This window comes from Sparus aurata, chromosome 6, assembly GCF_900880675.1.
Source record: "Sparus aurata chromosome 6, fSpaAur1.1, whole genome shotgun sequence".
NCBI lineage: Eukaryota > Metazoa > Chordata > Actinopteri > Spariformes > Sparidae > Sparus > Sparus aurata.
The window spans coordinates 6,524,634-6,539,423 of record NC_044192.1 but is presented as its reverse complement, the minus strand read 5'-3'; positions in this window follow the sequence as shown (position 1 = coordinate 6,539,423).

Genomic DNA, 14,790 nt, shown 5'->3' with positions numbered 1-14,790 from the left:
CCCAGAGAGGCTCTAGTGGAGCTTTTAACAGATTAAGCACTGAAAAAGTCAAACTGTCACTAAGTAGATTTGTCTAATTTCTAGTCTAAGAAATCTTATTAAGCTTAATGTGAGACACAGTCACCAAGAAAAGCAGGTGCCTTGCTTAACGGACCTACAGTGGAGAGAAAACAAAGAGAGAGAGACGGAGTGTGTTCATGTTTTAGAAGGTCAGAAGTGCATCTCACTCTCCCTCGCTCGCTCGCTCTCACTCAGCCCCCCAGAGTCATTAATTAAGGCACACACACACACACACACACACACACACACACAAAACATCTGATGCTACACAAGGTAGAACCCTTCGAGTTTTTGCAAAAACACACACACACACACACACCACCATGGCTAAGCAGATAAAGGATTAGTGGTTGATCCTGTTTGAGCCAGGCTGCTTGGCTGAGCTGACTTTCACACTATCACACACACACACACACACACACACACACGCTTGACCCTGGGGCACGAACAGACAGTGTCTTAGCGCTGACATTTTTAAAGAAGCACACACTCGGATGGACACACACATTTAACCCTGTGACACACACACGCACACACACACACACACACCTGATGAAACGAACAGGCAGATAGAGAGAGACAACAAACTAATGACTCCACCACTGTGTGCAACGGAGCAAACAAGTGGTTGAGGGCGAATTAGCGAAAAAGACGGAGAGTGACCGCACCACGTGTTCAAAACCTTCCTGGGGTCAATGTGCGTTCTATAGGCAGGTTGACAGATAGTATGGACAGACAGACAACCCTCCTCGTCCTCCTCTTCCTCCTCCTCCTCCTCCTCCTCTTCTCATTGACTGAGCCAAGCATGCGAGGTAATTTACTCCACGGGAAAAAAGAATCCGGAGGTAGCGGCTATCAAACTGCTTGTTCAGCTTAAAATCTTGTTAAACTTTTCAATTTAATCATTCTTCTCTTCCCCCCCCCCGGCACACATCAGAGGGATGAACTCTCCCACCTCAACGCTATCGCTTTTTGTCTGACGCTACAGATCTTCCTTAACAGACGACGACGACGGGGAAGCTCGACTCTCAATTCCACCTCGCTTAGATTTTTTTTTTTTTTTTACTTCTAAAAAAGGCAGGCTTTCTATTTTAGCCTTCAAATAATTTTTCCATAAATTACTGGAAATTAATTAAAAGCACGTCTTATTAGGAAAAAAAAAAAGGTGGGTTTTCTTTTCTTTTTAATTCCCAGTGCCTTATCGTGCGGTTTCAAGAGACGCAGAGCGGGTTTCATGGCAACCCAAAGGAGTCCACACTAAAAGGGAAAGTAGAAGATGGAGAGGGGATGAAGGGAGCGGGGCTGATAATGGGACGGACCGAGCAGTTTTTTTTTTTGAACATGCAGTTTTCACAGACAAATAAATGGAAACTCTACATGTCGTCACCTAATCACAAGTATGAAAAGCAACCGCGCATGAGAGTCCCGCGGAGCTGAATGGCAATTAGCACAACGTGTCAGCTTTATAAACGGCTCCGACAAAGCACGCCTTTTTGTCCCGAGTTTCCAAAGCAACACGAGAAAAACCTCACGGAGCCTCCCGAAAAGAAAAAAAGGCACAGCGGTCGTAAAAAACTGAAATGATTTAAATGTCCCAAAACTCAGACAGAGTATACCGAACTAATAGACAACACGTGGGCAGCAGAAAGGACTCACGTTTCGGTTACAGTTTGAGGAAACGTGACTCATTTCAAACGGTCAACGCGAAGTAGTGACGAAGTAGTGACAGCTCTGTGTGATCCATCCGGACCGAAGCTGTTCTGTCCACGGCACAGTTTGAATCGGTACATTGCCATCGACTTGTATTTCCGCACATTTTTCAATTTGCATACACAAAAAGCCAGAGTTGGAGGTGGAAATGTTAAAAAAAAACAGCCCAGTCTGTATCAGGAGGCGGAGAGGATGGTGGGAAAGGTAAAGTGTCTGCAGCTCAACATTTGCAAGCGCACTGAGGACAGTTTCCAGACGAGCTCATGGCGTCAGAAACTGGATATTTTTGACAGGAAGTCCATAACAATTTGGTATTTTAAGCCAAAACGTGTTTTTTTCCTGACCAAGTGGTTGTTGTGCCTGAACCTAACACACCATAAACAGAGTGGTATTAATAATCGAACCTTAAAAAAAACATTACGTTGCATCATAATGAAATGCAAAGTCTTAATATTTTAATGGTTTGAAAGGACACGATGAAACTTCTAGACAAGGGGCGGCTGTGGCTCAGGGGTCGAGCCAGCATCTTGTTAATGAAAGGTCGCTGGTTCGAGTCCCTTGCTCTGCATGTTGAGCTGTCCTTGGGCAAGATACTGAACCCAGAACTGCTCCTGATGTGCGCTAAAATTGTGCAAGAATTTAATGAAAACATTGCTGATGATATAACTACTTATGTATGAATTCTTTTACAAAACAACATTACGATCATGGCAGAGTCTGCACTAAGTGTTAACGCCTGCAGGTCACAGCGATACAGCTGGTTTTAAATCCATTGGCACGGTGTTTAGGGTCAGGGTTAGCTGCATCACAGCAAGTGCTGGGTTTGATTTCCAGCGGGGGTTAGGGTCCGTCTACGTGGAGTTTTCATGTTCTTCCCATTTCCTCGGAGCGCTCCGGTCTAATTTTCTGGTCCGTCACTGTCACTTTCCCCTGGCGCTGTCTGGCGGCTGCCCGCCGCTCCTCGGGGATGGGTAACGTGCAGAGAACTTCCTCTTCTTCTAATCATCGTACAGCGGCACGAACAATAACTGTGCTCCGTCTTCAGTCTCTGTAAAATGAGGAATGTGCTTCATGCAATTAGAAAACATTTGCAGGTTCTTTCCTTTATTAGTTAAAACTTCTGGCTCAGCCTCTTGATATAACGCATCGGCTTCCTGACCCTTTTGTGGTTTTCTACACGCCAGACACCGCTGGCGAACCGCTTCGTATGAGGTCCGAGTGAATTGATTTGGAGCACAGCGTTCTAAGCTGGCACTTTTAAACTTTAAATAGCTTTAGATACATTTCACAAAAGGCCTTAAGGGGGGGTGGGGGTCGATGGGAGGAAGAAAGGGGAAGATGGGAAGACATAAGAGAAGGAGAAACACTGGGTGAGATAGCTCGAGAGTGTGACTAATAAAACTTTTTTAAATGTGTTTTTTTATCTTGGCTGCAGCTACAATGGATCCCCTTCACTGACCTCCAGTTTCATGTAGGTAATTGTCATTTTGTTGAAAGGCACAGAAGTTTCCAAATTAATGAGTGTGAAAGGACTCCACAAAAGGAATATCAATTCCACACACGCCGGTATGCACAGAAGGAGGGAGAGTGTGATTGATCCTTGTGTGTGTGTGTGTGTGTGTGTGTGTGTGACGGGAGCCGCCTGTTCAGAAGATCAACACTAACTAGATTAGCACACATCTGATCTGATACTTAAAAGCAGATCACACCTGCAGGCTGTGGGTGTCTGTTATCAAGCAGAGGCCTTCATGCAATCTTCTTCTTCTTCTATCAGATATGACACGTGTTGCCACAGGATTTCAAATACACAGATAGCAGCCAACACAACCGCGTGAACTCCCTGCATATGTACGACGCTATGACGCATGTAAGTTTGTGTCCCACACATTATAAAACTAATTTGTCGCAGCGCTAATCAACACAACCACAGAAAAAAAGCAAAAGCTCTGTCATCACGGTTCATAATAATAGCAACAGTCGGTCTTAATCAACCTCACAGCGGTCGGTGAGAGAGCGAAGGGTAACTACAGACACACTCGTCACCCAGCGACAACCTGAGCGTAGGCCCACTCAGACGCTGTGACGACAAGAGGCAGTCTAGTATTTAATTTCTAATAATAATAATATATCATGTCAAAACACAGCTCAGCCTTTCCGTGCACCGTACTGAAATGGCTTTTATGTTCACGTCGCATGTTTACGGGCTGACGTTCGTAATGGCAGGTGGAAGCGGTGCAACCCACGCGCCATTATAAATGTTAGCCGGGCACATTTCCCGCAAAACCACTTTGGTTGTTTGTCACGGCGCTCTGTTGGGGATGAAGCCACCAGTCTTGGTTTCCACGATCACAGATGGAGAGCGTCTGACTTCCCTTGAAAAAAGAAAACAGATGGAAATGTCTCTCTCCTTGATGAAAAAAAAACTGTTTTATCACCACTAAAACGGCTGGATAAGTCTCCCAGTGTCCTTAAAAATATCAAGCGCTGTGACTCAAACTCTGGTCGCCCATTTGGCAGCTTTGTATGCTTGTAATAAAGACACCATCTCCTGCGGCAACAGCTGGCTAATTACTAGAGGTGTAACGATTCATCTACTACATCGATGAATCGATTTATATTCCTACGATCCAACTACATCGATCTGTGCTTGGCAAGTTGGCCTTCCAGATGACATATATCGATTAAAAATCGTTTGAAATGGTAAAGAATCGATTCTATCGATACTCGGAAATTGTACATTGGATTTAAGCACGGCAAACTTTAAGGATGTGTGTTTTTATAGAATTTTTAACGATAAAGACACGTTAAACGTTACTCGATTCAGTCTGCCTGTCTGTGTGTTGCTGTTGGTTGCACTTACTGTGCTCTTTTTATATTGTAAATAAGAGCAGAAAAGGTTAACCTCCTGGTTGCACTTCATTCAACTAAAAGGTTAACACATTTGCCATTAATTGTCGTTAACTTGTTTATATCCATAATTAATTTAAACCTGATTCCCTTACAAGAAACAACAGGGATCTAGGAAACTTCACCTGTACTGTCCAGTATCCAGGTATTTATTTCACAGTCACACTGGTTGATTTTTTGGCTAAAAAGTTACTGAATCGATTTCAAGTCACTGAATCGTGTCGGATCATATCGTTCTAAATGAACCAAGATCGGTCTTGAATCGTATCGGCAACCACGAATCGTGATACGAATTGAATCGTTGTTAAAATGAATCGTTACACCCCTACTAATTACACATGCCACGTCAACTTTCTCTGTGGTTCGCTAACTGCTAACATTATATCCTGACGACTGGGCTGAAGCGGTGGTGGTGGAGGAGGCTACCAAGCCAGTGACCGCAGTTCAATACTGTGTTTCAACGTTTGTTTGAAACCGCTGGAAATTATACAGCCTTATTTATGGCGACCAAGTTTTTAGCCAAAGCATGATCTGTTCTTAACCCTTACAAAGTGGTTTCAACAGACCACAAGCACAGCATTGTCCAAATATAAAATTAAACAAATATGTTGCTAGCTTTTATTCTGGCGATTGGATTGTTCTGCTCATCGAGGTTTAATTCCGACAGTGACAGCATTCCTGCCTCCGCAGCAGCTCAAGCGTGCGAGTTGTGTTTACGGAACTGAAAAATCACCAACTGTGTGTAACCAGGCAGATACTACAAGTCAAAGGATGTTGAGTGAGGGACTCAATATTTGTGTTTTGGTGGTGTTCCACTCACAAAGTTCGTATTTTCTGGATAAACACATTTCAAAGAGAAGGGAGGGTGTTCAAATTTGGGCCAGAGTCTCCCGCTGAGCTGCTGGATCTCCCTCTGCCAGCTAATTTTCCCTTTGTACCTTTAAATCCTTTAATATGGTGGGCAGCCAAGACTAATAATACGATTAAAATGTGTACCTGCCACTGCAAGAGACCAGCGGACAGACAGAAACACACACATGCTGTACAGTAGAGTATGTTCACAGCAGATAACCAATAACTGCATGTGAGCAGTGAGCGCGTTTGTGTGATTGTAATTAATTTATGCCAAATTGTACAAATGACTCCCACATGTGTGCGTGTTCATGCATGTGTGTAAACTTGTCTATCATAACCTGTTAGTCACTGAAGTGTGAAATATAAATGGTTGTTCTCTTGATTAAGATCCATCAGAATACCATCAAGCTAGAGTCACACAAGGTACTAATCACACTAAGAATGGTGTTAAATTGCATACGTAGTGCTTTTCAAATGACTTTTTGCTGCAGCGACAATGCAGCTCGAAAACCGACACTGCGGCGATCAGCGCTTTGCCGTTTGTCATCGCCTTTCGCTGTAAATACTTCACACAAGGCCCCCAAAAAAAAGACTCGCCAAAAAGGCGTGCCTATGTTCCCACAGCCCTGTTTTCCCACATTTCTAAGATTCTTTTTTCCAAAATTAGGCCCTATGTTCCCAAATTTCCTTAGGGTTAGGGTTTCCTTAACCCCTAACCCTAACCATTGAATTGAAGGGAAATGTAGGAACGCAAGACCTCATTTTGAAAATGTCCTAGAAATGTGGGATGATAGGGCCTGATTTTGAGACCCCGTCTGGGCGAATCAGAATAAAGGACGCTGGATCGACCACGTCAAACTTTACAGAGCACCTGGAAATGCACACGGATAGGTCAGTTAGCATCTCTGGACGTGTTTAGCTCAGCGTAACAAGCCATCTAACGTTAGCTTGCTCGATTAGTTTGGCGCTGGCTGATTATTTTTGAAAAGGTGAGTGTTTTCTCACCCACCTGAAGAAAATGTATTACTTTAGCGCAAACTGTCGGCTGGTAGAAACACCAAAATGTTCTTTTAGCGGACAGCATGCAGCAAATACTGATTACGTAGTCGGCAGGATGTTAATACGCGATTTTCAAACACAAGCTAAGATAGAAATCCGTTCTGTCGCTGCTGCTTCTTTCACTTGAATGGCGTCCGTCTCTCTTTCTCTCTGCCAGCTTTTACGTTCTGTAAAGCATCACCAAGGCAGAAAAAAACAATTAATTTTCATAGTTATTTAAATATGCGCACGTTGTGTGTGTGTGTGTTTGTTTTCAACACAACTGCAGTAGATTTACTATGTAGGAGTGTTTTCACAGGCTTTTTGTTCTAATTGCGTGTCTGTCTACAATCGGCATTCATGCTTTGTGTACACACGTGTGCGTTTGTGTGTGGCATGTGTAGTCATTCGCTGTGTGTGTGCGCACATGTGTGTGTGTGCTTTGGCTCTGGCTGGTAGAGGCCCCCTCTCTAGTACCCCCCAGCTCCGTCTCTCCTGCCAATAGCTAATTGATTTGGCTCCATCCTGTCTGCTCTACTTACTCAAGTAGTTAATTAACTCAACTTTTAATTCGTTTGCACACAGCGCCTGGGTAAAAACATAAAGCTGACACCGGCCACGCACGACCACTCGCCCTGTTTTTGTCCAGCAGAGCACACAAAGCCGGGGAGTCCCGCAGCTCGCAGACCGGCCTGGAGAGGTCGGGAAGCTGCTCGACTGAGTTTACTGCAGCCCGGCCAGCTTCCTCTGGCTCCGCTCCATCACTCAGTCCAGCTCCTCGTCTGGTTCCTTTTTTTAGTTAACGCTCGGTTACTCTGCCTTTTTTTCTAGTGTTGCTCCATGTTTTGAGTTTCTCTGTTACATGTACATTAATTATGACTTCAACTGGCACATAACACGAAATTACCGTACTAAATCTGCATGAGGTTGATGAGGAACTTGCTAAATCGCAATTACTCAGCGATTAGTTCACCAGGTGCTGAGATTTATGGCTCTTAAAAGTCACTTTCAAGCCTGTGCACACTGTACTCGCACTTTCAGCGGCCAAACAATGAAGAATTGTGTTTAAAAAAAACAAGCAACTCCTCAGATATGAAGGCTAAAAGGCCTCATTATCGAGCCAATTAAGGCAAATGAGAAAGCAATTGATTGTTCAGTGTGCAACAATTATGTCTTGCCTTCACACGTGTCAGACTCTTTCGGAACAGACCAAGAATAGAGAAGCAGTGTCCGTACTCAACCCGAACCCTTCGATTTCTTTATATTGCGACTTATATTTGCTGTGACAGCGCTGTGGTTATGGTCTGGCTAGGTTTGGGTGCAAAACCCACTTGATTAGAGTAAGGAAAACATCTTGTATTGGCTTAAAATGCCTGCTTTTTCTGAAACGCAATCTCAAACTGCGGCGTTTGGCTTCGCAGCCTTGTTGCTTACATGTTCACCACCTCTGCCTCCCCCTCCTCCTGCTCTAGACACAAAGGTAAGCTAATTTACATGTGATCTGATGGTACATGTGTTGTAGAAATATCAATACTGCAGGGATGACAGGTACAGTATCGCTGGTCTGCAGGCGTTTGAACTGCCAACATTTTAACATTTCGAGTGAGGGAATAACATTAAAGGATAAGATGTTTCCCGAAATTTCCTCTAAACAATCCATAATGACACTTTCCAAATTGTTTTTTTAAAAATGTATTCATAGATACACAACATTTCCCCCATGAGCGAGAACTCGACTCTGACAGTGGTGAGACAAAAACTGCAACAAAACGACTGACTTTTCAGAACATATTCTTGTTTCGGCACATATCACAAACTGCTTTTACTCTACAGAAATCTCTCTGGTCTTCAAAAATCACCTCCAGCCTGACTCCACATATTGTAAATATCACTTAAATTACGCATTTCTACCTTGATGGACTGAACTGTGTACGGGTCCTTTTCGCGGAGATCACTACGACATGTCACAACGAGAGAGGCGCAGGTGGAGCTAACAGCATTAACGATGGCTTTGGTCCGCTTAAGTGTCCCATTATTGCTGTGAGCCTGATGCATTATACTGCTGCCCCACCTGAGCTGAGTGCAGCCATTATTAAGCTGTAGATGCACCTGTGCTGTTTCTGCCGTGATGTCGTCGGTGGTCTGTCATGTCAATTTTTTCAGCGTCTCTTCTGGAGGAGACCCCTCGTCGCACTGAGAGCAGAGAAGTTGCAGCAGGAGGTGGCAGGCAGAGAGAGATCAGCGATTGTGGCTGTTTTCAGAATCAACAGCAGGAAGAGGCAAACACAAAAGACAACTCAACAGAGACTGATCCAATCGTACAAACTCAACTAACGAGGGGACGGGGTGCAGCTGAAGGGAGGGCGGGGGAAGCACAGGTGAGGGCGGCGATGCGGAGAAACAAAAAGAGCACGCTGGGAGGAATACCGGGAACTGGGCCGGGTTAACGAAGCTGGTGCAGAGGGAAAGTGTGGAAGGGAAGCGCCGGCTGGGGAGGAGCACAGGAACACGAGAAGACAGGAGGGTAACCGAGCAGAGAGAGAAAACGAAAAAGAAAAAAACAAGCTGCAGACGCATGAAACACAGATAAAATGAGAGAGGAATCACAGGACTGTGAGACCCAGGAGGATAAAAAGTGAGAACGGTCAGAGTCGTGGGCTGGAGGTCAAACTCTTAACTCCAATCACTTGACAAGAGATAAAGTCAAGGTACAGCCAAGATGTGACAATAACAGGAGAGTCTGACAGAACACACTGAAGACATTCTCACCCGAACAGAACAGAAAACGACGGGGATGAATGTTGTGAAACGTTACAGCACTGGCGTCTGTTTGTCAGATCAGAATGAATGTTGTGTTACCGCCGGTGGGGGGGGGGAGCACGATGCTGTGTCTCAATTCAGGGTCTGCATCCTTCGAAGGAGAAGGAGAGAAGGAGTGTGGCACTTGGCAGAGCGCCTAAGATCGAAGGCTGATAGGAGTTCTGATAGGGCAGAGGGCGAAGCATTTTGGCCTTGCTTTTGCCACAGATTTGAGAGCATCAGAATGCGGCCGATTCCGATTCGGACGCAGGCATCTGTTTCAATAAAGATTGCTCTATCATTCCACCCAACCTTGCCTAATGAAGAGAGCCCAGAAACCACAGAGTCCTTCGGAGAGACCTTGTTAACCTCGTCAGCCGTTGTTAAATGGGACGGTCTAGCCTTTGGAGCATTTCCTGGTTGCGTCACCAGATGTTTTACCCTTAACGTCACGATTTCTGCCGCCCAGGCCCGCGAAAGTGACGATCTACGCCACGCGATGTCGCCATTTTCTCTCTTTCTTTCTTCTTTTTCGGGCACCCAAAGAATCTTGGGATATGTGAGGCCACGAAGGACAGTAGCCTTGCATCCTCCAAAAACAGGGAGAAGAAGGCCACATTTGTAGGAGCCTTTGGATTGGGACACAGCAACAGACAGGAGGTGAGGAAAGGAAAAAATGTCAGAGAGGAATGATGACGGGGGAACGAGGTCCAGAGGGAGCGGCTACTGCATGTGTACAATATGTGCTGTGGGCTGATGGACTGATGAGAGGCCGGTGTGCAGAGCGGGAGGAGCCTGGAGGGAGGACCGAGCCCACGCCATCAGAAAGGGGGCACCGGGGATACAGGAAAAGGGAAAATGCAGGGAAACACTAGGTAGCTTCCGTGGATACATGCATGGCTGTAACACTGAAGATTAACTCCAAAAATAGAAAAGCGGTGAAGAGAAAAAGTTGGCAAATAAGCCCAAATATTCACGTAAAATATGGAGAAATGTTCAGTCGTAGGTGAGACTGGATTTTGATTTAGAGCCAGGACGAGACCCCGCGTGGCTCAGAAGAAGTGACGATGCAAAACACAGATACAACCGCGCTCGCCGCCGCGGTGCAGCGTTCTGGTTTTTCACACCGAATACACAGAAGCAGCTTTCAAGTGCCGTTTATAGAGAACGCGATTAGTCTCGAGGACAGAGGTGTGAAATGTCCCGTTGGGTGCGAGCTTGCAACAAACATCGCCAACAATCAGGCGCCGCTCTGTCCTTTTGCCCGAATCTCTCTCATCCTCTGAAGACTGATGAGCGAATATGTGAGGGATGAATGTCCATTTCACAGTTTGACTTTTTGAACTTTGCAAAATCGAGCCCTCTGCGGCGTTATCAGCGCAGAGGCACATCAAACCATTCCCCCCTTTCCACGGCACCTGTAGCATCTTATCTCGTTCTCCCTCCTCCTCCTCCTCCTCGCTGTCCGTCTCAGCACGTCTCCGTCTCCTCGTCCTTGTGTCTGCCTGTGTCTCTTTCTTATCCTTTCGGGTCCGTCTGTTTGTTTGTCTCTCGTTGTCCTTGTGAGGCTACAAGACGATTCAATAACCTCATTTTTTGGCGTGACTGTTTATCAGTCATGAAAAACACTCTCAAAGACATTTTTTTCTTTGTCTCTGTTGGTTTGAAGATAGCGAGGGCTATTCTGCTTCCGCTCTGGGGGGTCAAACACTTCCAGGACGACACTGTCGGCCTCTTATCCGGACTGGCGTAGGGAATGTGTCTCGGCATCAATGAAAGACAGCCGACGGTTCGGCGCTCTGTGTGCGCGCCTTTTTGCAGCTCAGGTTCAACAGTTGGACACTTTCGCGGTATTTACAATTTGAGCATAAAGGACGACTTTTACAAGAAGGTGCATTGAATAACTACGTTTCTAAAGCATGCCTGGCTTAACGGAGCCATTCAGCATACTCGCCAACGGTAACACTGTCCTTGCGAGACGCATGAAAAGTGTGAACGACTGCAGACCATTGTGTGTCGGAAATCAAAGCAGAAGTTCAGAACACGTTTAAAAATGTAATCATAGTCCACAAATATTTCTGGAGCTTGACCAAGGTAAGGTCAGAGGGAAGAAGAAGTAAAAACAAGTCGTGACACAAAGCATACCGGGCTAATAAACACAGATTCTTTGACCCACATCTGTGTATTTTTTTTTTTTTGCTTGGAACCGAGAGGAGCTGTCAGGTTAATGAACCTCTCAGGAAGAAGCAGAGGAGGTGACGGATGTTCCCACCTCCACCGGAGCCTCCCGGAGTTTTGCCAAAGCAGACAAGCTATTAAAACTCTGCGGGTGATTATGAGATAAAGACGGATGTATTGACTATTAGTCAGCGCGCGCGGTAACCTTCAGAACGGATTTAAAAAAAAATGTGTTTGTTGAAAAAGAAACCGGAGAGTGAAGCTGCTGTTACAGGAACGTTCAGCTCTGTCAGGAGAGTATTTGCGAGCTCAACTTTTACAAACACGATTTCATTTCAGGAGATAATTAGTGGTGGGAATGAGACTTTTTTACTTGAATTAACACAAGTAAAGGGGTTTAATTTTAATTTAACGAGTCTAGATGACACTGTATCGATGATATAAACTGTGTAATTCATTATTTTTTTATGATCCACCTTGAAACGTTAATGAAATCACTGACGCAGGGAGACAAAGCGACAACGACCGCAGCGTGTAAAGCCCGACGCTCACCACGCTGAGTGATGTTTGTCTGCAGGTCACACTCACATTTCTGAGTGTAGAATGAGACCTGAATCAATTAATTTCATTAGAATCTTGATCCTCGTTTACAGCCCGTGTTTAACTTTTTTTTTAAAAATTAATGAAACGGTTTTCACTTGAGTGATTCTTCTGATCTTTTAGCGCACTGATGAAGGGAAAGAGCGGCAAACTCCGACATGAAAAAACACATTTCAATTTGTCTTTATCGCTCCCTATTCTGTCTTCACTTTCCAATTCCTTTGCCAATTCCACTTTCTCTCCATCCCTCCCTTATCGCTTTCCTGTCCTCACCCCCCCCACCCCTCTCCTTCTCCCTCTCCTCACTCTATCCTCCATGTTTTTTCTCAGAGGCTCTCTCCCCCCCCTCCTCCCTCCGTCTCTCTCTAAAGGCCTCCGGTTTCTCCAGCTGATGTATTTTACCTCCAGGTGTCAGTCTGGTTCATAGATTAAACTGACTTACAGTTTGCCTTTTTCTCCCTCCTTCGTCCCCCACAATACACACACACACACACACATACACACAGTCACACACACACACACACACACACGCTTACCTCACCCCACCAACCCCAGCCTCCTCCATGTTTCCAACTTGGGCCGACCTATGCTTCACCTCACTTCAAAGGCGAGACGAGCTGCAATTACCTCCCAAAGTATCTCGTCTCATCCAGACTTAGAGCCTGGCTGAGCGGGATCCCTAGTGTGTGTGTGTGTGTGTGTGTGTGTGTGTGTGTGATAGCACAGACAGTGTGGGTGTGTATGAGTGTTGTGTTCCTGTACTTCTACTCTCACGAGGACAACCTGATCTCGCAAGAACAGAAAGCTGAAGGGAAATCCTCCAGGTTAAGGACATTTCAGCTGCAGAGCTGAAACCGTTCACCGTCCACACGGTGTTCTGCTCCCCACTGGTCAGAGCTTACTGACGATAATGTCCAAAAACTGAGAGTTATTTGGGAGTGTAGATGCATAATGGATGGGTGAGCCCACTCTCAAAAACTCAGATGTGCCTAAAGGAGTTAGCAGAGCAGTTTCAGAAAGGAGGCACACATTTAGGATTTAATAATAATCACTATCAGCATTCTTGCACCTTATTTTGCAGTCAACTGTTATTACAGATATCACAAATCTATTATTCAGACCTGGACCAGGCTTGTGCCAGTCAGCCACACTTCCAAAAATGTACCCAGCTGACACACAACACCTGCAAACCAGGCTAATTATGACTCTTTCCATTATGAATGTTGATCCGTGGAGGTTTTGTACCCGTGAAAATCTTCATCAAGTTGAGAAAATTCATTTACCTTTTTCGTGACATCACCATGGAGTCAAGTCTAATCGGCCAAAGCTGGAGCTTGCGGGCCGGGCCAGGGGGGAGAAACATTGCTGCTAGTATTAAGTAGGCTGCAAAAACCAGGAAGTAAACCCAGAAGTTGGAAAAGAGCAGTGATGATCCGCACTCCACTCCACCTGCCTCTCAGCCGCTGCACCTCCTCACAACCCCGCCTCACCAGTGGACGGTTCATTGGTGAGTTACCCAGACCTGCTCACGCTTATTCCTGTTTTGCCTCGTCAAATAAATTGCCATTGAAACTGCCCCAAATCTTCTGTCCGCTTCTGGGTCGTCAAACCTACCTCCCCACATCGTCACAGTCGATCACCTGACTGCCGTTGACATGATGCTGAAAAAGTCTCCAGGTTCTGCAGTGTGTGACTGTGGAGTTTATGACTATCCAGCGCCGAGTTCCCCTTTCGCCTCGATCGTCTTGTTCAGTTTTTAATTAAGCACTATTGGACCACCTATCTAAATAATTAATGAGGTTACATAAATCAGGTCACAAGGGGAAGTTGACTTAGAAGAAATTACTGCAGCTGTTTGTCTCTTCTTCAGGGTCTGAATTAATGTGGTCTGTTAAAACACTCGCGCTGTAAACCGTCAAATGAATCTGGGCTTTTTTGGAAGTTTCTCACCTGAACCTGATGGCATTTAAACTTCTGAAATAAAAAAAAAGTTACCTTCTTATTTTGGAATGCAGCACAGGGGAGCAGCAAAAAAGCATGCTGAAATACTGAGGCTTTAAAGTATTAAAGGTTTGAAAATGAATTTGCTAGAAGTCTGTCATAAAAAGAAGGGCTAATAGTCACAGTCATAAACTGATACTCCACCCGATTGTGAAACTTGAATATGAAACACTTACGATACCCAAGAGATGGCTGTAGGAAAGGAAAAAAAAACACAGAATATGCTTCAGTGTCCTTCAGCATAAATAAACCTCCTCTGCTCATTTGTGAATTCCAAAAGCTCATATTCACCCACAAAACGTGGCCCAAAAAAACACCAGATGGAAAACCTGCTGGATCCTGGCCTCTTGGTTATATTTCATCCTGCCACCTTTGTTTTTACAGTTTGTCGTTTCTCAGAAAATTAAACTCTGTTTTCATTAGGTGTCTCTGTATCAGTGAGTTAAATGACCACAGGTCATATAACAACTAATGATTAAGTTTCCTGCTAGGTGCTGACCTCTAGTGGCCATTGTAAGTATTTCAGGAGCAAAGGAGGAAGTCAGTCATAGTAGTATAAAGACAGAGAAAGCCCACGTGGGATTGGAGGTCAGGGATGGATTGTTGGGTCTAACAAGCACTGGATCCTTTCACCCAGACGAA